Source organism: Carassius gibelio, chromosome B3 (genome assembly GCF_023724105.1).
Source record: "Carassius gibelio isolate Cgi1373 ecotype wild population from Czech Republic chromosome B3, carGib1.2-hapl.c, whole genome shotgun sequence".
Taxonomy (NCBI): domain Eukaryota; kingdom Metazoa; phylum Chordata; class Actinopteri; order Cypriniformes; family Cyprinidae; genus Carassius; species Carassius gibelio.
Window position 1 is genome coordinate 36379877 of NC_068398.1, and position 5205 is coordinate 36385081.

General features: G+C 34.2%; 1 long non-coding RNA gene across 1 annotated transcript; it reads right to left on the reverse strand.

The window, feature by feature from the left end:
• Window positions 1-1350: 1350 nt before the first annotated feature.
• Window positions 1351-4255, reverse strand: LOC127953456 (uncharacterized). The gene is made up of 5 exons (XR_008153180.1): window positions 3837-4255; window positions 3125-3425; window positions 2852-2919; window positions 2041-2058; window positions 1351-1504 (listed from the first exon to the last, which is right to left on the reverse strand). It is a non-coding gene; the product is annotated as an uncharacterized LOC127953456 (long non-coding RNA).
• Between the last annotated feature and the right edge of the window lie 950 nt (window positions 4256-5205).

Below are 5205 nucleotides of genomic sequence, written 5' to 3' on the forward strand. Positions count from 1 at the left end.
CGCGCTGATCGGAGGCGTGATTTCAGATAGGCAGCCACAAATCCCAGCCGGCACATGACCGACCTTCAACGTTGAAATATGGTTGAAATAAGGTCAGTTGTGGTTTCAACGTTGAAACAACGTTGATTCAACGTTTAAAGCTGAATGGTTGAAAAACATCCAGCACATGACCAACTTTCAATGTTGAAATATGGTTGAAATAAGGTCAGTTGTGGTTTCAACGTTGAAACAACGTTGATTCAACGTTTAAAGCTGAATGGTTGAAAAACATCCAGCACATGACCGACTTTCAATGTTGAAATATGGTTGAAATAAGGTCAGTTGTGGTTTCAACATTGAAACAACGTTGATTCAACGTTTAAAGATGAACTGTTGAAAAACTTCCAGCACATGACCAACTTTCAACATTGAAATATGGCTGAAATAAGGTCAGTTGTTTTAATGAAACAACGTTAAAAATGTTTAATGCTAAATGGTAGTTAAAGGTTAACAAGCTTTTAAATTATTTATATTAAATTATTTAAATTAATTAATTATTTTAATAGCATTTTAAAATATTTTAGTCATGATACCTATTCTAAAATCTAAAGGTATATGTTAAATATTATCATCATTAACAACAATAAAACGATATACATTTCGCTGCTTTATAACACTGAAACAACTCCCATTGGTAGTTGTATTTTATTACTTCTATCATGATTGGTTAATCTGGCTGTCATTCAGGAAACTGGACAATGAATCGGTTCGCGCCTTTCTACATTTAAAAATATGACCGTTTTTGTCGTCTTTCTGTGAGTGAGGCGGCTACTGTGAGCTGCTGCTCGTTATAACTGACTGCTCTATCGGTCCCGAATTTTTTCATATTTGCCTGTACATTTTTTATTTATTTTGAGCGAATTTGAGTCGTGACATGTCAATGGAGAACAAAAACTGTGAACACAAGAAGGGTCCCCAGATAGCAAACAGTTATTGAAACTATGCTGAATCAACATCCCGTTGTCAACATTAAGTCATTGAATCAACATCGAACTCTGATGTTGATCCAACATCATTTTGCACCCTGATTTAATATTGAAACAATGTTGAAATTCTGTCCATAGATCAACGGAATTTCAATGCTATTTCAATTATCAGGAATATTGAAACAATGTTGAAATTTCAACTGAACTAAGGATCAACGTGATTTCAATGGAATTTCAATCATTTTTAAATGTTAATTTTAAATGTAATGCCATAAATTAAATAGCCTGCTTTATCTACAGCCAGGATGTTAAAAATTAATGGAACATTTAAAATCTTGTATAAAACACAGAACACACCACACTATTTAAAATCAAATTTATGTTTATTAGCCTCTTTACTCTTTATTTACACTTCATTGTCATCTGATGCCTGCATAAGTTGTCGTCCAGTCCCTCCTGCCCGGTCTGGCGCATAGCGCAGCCACTTTTGGGTGAAAATTGGGTGATGGTAGCTGTCCCCATCTGCTGAGTAAGAGCATCTAAAACAGAAGATAAAATCACAATGCAAAACAAATTTAGCATTTAAGTTAAACAGAACATATATTTGAACAAATTCAGTAGCCTAGGCCTATGATTTTTCAATGATCGGATAAGGCAATAAGTTCTCGTGTTGTAGGCTAGATCATATTTCCCCTATATTCAAAGCACTTTTCAAAACTGCCTGTTCATGGATGTATTCGAATTAAAGGGAGGCAAAAAGGATTAGCTTGCAGTGACCTCTTTCATAAGGAAAATGTATGAGGCCAATTGACTCAAAAATGTTTATGTTTATTATTTCATTGGTTCAGAAGTAGTTGTTAACTCCACAAATTTAATATAAATAACTGGATACTAATTAAATAGTTAATGTAGATTAGAGTTACCATAGACAAAAGATGTTTTGACAAAATAATCATAGACAAAAACCGTTGCATCCAGTTTTTGATGAGGTTTTGGGCTGGAAAACCAATTGCAAGTGGTGCAAGTTGTTTGCAGAAATAAAATAAAATGAAATCAAAAATATTGTTTTGCTTACTTGGTGTGCAATAGTGATCTGTAAAAGAACAGAAAAGACAAAAATCTCTGTTAAAAACAGCAATTAAAATTCACAATCATACAGTGTGACTGTACTTTATACATATGTACTCAGGTAACCAATCTGTTATTAAAAATATAAAAACTAAAAATATAAACAACATAATATACAAATTAAATATACAGTGGTTTATTCTTTTCAGCTACAGTTGATGTAATAGTAGCATTCAAGAAATAAATGTAAAATATAAAAAACGAAATACACTTTAATGTAGGCCTATAAAATATACAATTCTCATTAAAGCTAATGAATTACGCCCCATTAACTGGACTCCCCCGGCCTCTCAGATCACCATAAATGTTAAAGGGATTTTAATGCTAAAATATGCTATTATTTTTCACTTTCTTCCTATAGTGAATATCAAGCTACAATATATATGTTTGTCAGCTCAAATGTTTCAGTGGTAGAACTTTTGCCTGGCGTGTCAGAGGTCTGGGTTTGGGTATTAAAATGAAGTACAATAGTTGTGCAAGTACAATGCTGTATCACTTGTGACGCAAACATCCAAAAGCAAATGAAAGCCGATGAGTACAACTGATGAGTAGTTTACACTTTATAGATTAGGGGGTGCAGAAAGCTTTGTAAATTATTTATAATGTTTATTGAGATAATAGTACGATGTTGACATTTCAATGATTTATAAGTGATTAATAATATATTAACTAGTAACTATTAACCATTAAGGATTTTGTTTGATTCAGTTGTTTACTGAAGGCCCTGACTGAAACCCCAGGGTACTCAGGGTACTTACTGTCTGACAGCAGGTTCACTCAGACTCTGCTCATCATCACTGAAGAGTCCAGGAACAAAACAAGCAATCTGACACAGAGACAACAATATTTACTCTGCAGTTCCAGGTTCATTAGAAGGAAACAAGATAAAGCAGAGGTAAAATGCAGATAAAAGACAGAATAATATATATAACAACAATAATAACATATGTAATATACAAATTCTACTAATAATAATATAATCTTAAAATAACAGAATCTATATTTTTAATTTTAGGTTGAGTGTGACTTACGTTTTGATGTCAGGGACTTCTTAAAATTGGTGAAATATATTCTGAAAAAGGCATATTAATGTATTTCATGAGCTTCTTTCATGAGTATTTCATGAGCTTCTTTTCATGAGTTCACCTGTATTTCTAAGTCAGTATCTCCCGTCAGCCACATTTCTGAAGGGAGATACTGACTTAGAAATACAGATTTACTGAAGAAGCTCATGAAATACATTAATATGCCTTTTTCAGAATATATTTCACCAATTTTCTTTTCAAAAATCTTGGAGTTTCACTTTGTTCTGTATAGTTTCTTTCTGTCCTCCTGAAATCACAGAACAATTTGTATTAATATCTGTTTATCATGAAATATAAACACTCATGTAAACTTGTTTTCAGCCGATTAACGTTACACTCTCAGTGTAAGTGACGTCATCGATTCAGTAAATCAGCCTTTTCCAAAAAAACACTGACAAATCACCAGCAAAACATTCACAGAGCCATCAAAATATCTCATACACACACGAAGATTTGATGAAAAGCCCAGAGTTTCATCAACAAGAGCTCAAAATTAGCCTAACGTTACCTGAAAACTGCTAAGACGCTAACGGACTTTTTCGAAGACATTAAACCATTTCTATAAAATAAATTTAATTGAAACATGTCAATAACAAGTAAGAAACTTGTCAGAAACATTTGTATATCATATTTGTGTGATTTTAGCGACTAAACTTACCTAAAACAGCGTCAACCGCAGCGAGAGACTGAGATTACTGCTTGCCAGTAACGGTTTTTGTGTTGACGCCCCGTTTCCATGGCAACTCTGCTCCCCGCTGGGCTGGCCCGCTCGCGCAGAACTCACCGCACACACAGCATTCACACAAACAAACATCTCGAGTTAAAACATTACATTTATAATGTACAGCCTCATTCAATAATCACTCACTATAGAGACAGATTCTTTCTGGCAGCCTGTAAAAGAGTGAAAAACACGACGAAAAAGCAGTCAGGACTTCTCTTTAATAAACCGCTTTTACATTTTCCCTCCGAGAAACTGCTGGAAACTCAAGGCTTTAACATTAATTTACCGTGACCGTTGTCTAAACAAGTTAACGGTAACATTATTTGAAAATGAGCCAGTCTCTTCAGCTGCCCACAGACTGTATACAAACACACCGCGTGCCTGTGCTGTCTGGGTTCATATAGAAAATTAAGCAAGCTTACCTGTACGCTTGTGCCAAGGGTCCAGAAACGAGCTGTGTCCGGTGCAGTACGTTGGGTATACCACCCGTTGATCTCCCGGTCAACCAAAAATCGATGCATTTTCAATCATATTTCCTGGTCAACTATATTTCGATGCATTTTCTATCATATTTCCCGGTCAACTATATTTCGATGCATTTTCAATCATATTTCCTGGTCAAGTATATTTCGATGCATTTTCTATCATATTTCCCGGTCAACTATATTTCGATGACTTTTCAATCATATTTCCTGGTCAACTATATTTCGATGCATTTTTAATCATATTTCCCGGTCAACTATATTTCGATGACTTTTCAATCATATTTCCTGGTCAACTATATTTCGATGCATTTTCTATCATATTTCCCGGTCAACTATATTTCGATGACTTTTCAACAACCGCATCGTTTCTCTGTCCACTATAAATCAATTACTTTTCAACACATTCAGGGATCACCCGGTAACCAAATATCAATGCTTAATCAATCATAAAGATAACTATAGATCAATGTTGTTCCAATATTGTTGCCATCAACATTAATAACATCAGGTTTTCATCGATATGATAATGTTGATTCAACATTTATTTTGCATTGAAATTTCAATATCAACCATAATGATGATTCAGATGGAAAAACAATGTTTATTCAATGTTGGCTTGCTGTCTGGGTCAGGTGTTCTGCGAGGTCCTGAAAACATCCTGGCAAAATGAGGTAAGAAAATCGCTAACGTTATCTTTATTATCTTTTGAAAATAGTAAAGTATTACCAGAGTTTACAAATGGGTAGTTTAAAGGACATGTAACCTGCAGATAAATAAATACCCGTGTGTCTATTTTTGCATTGCTTTATCACAGCTGA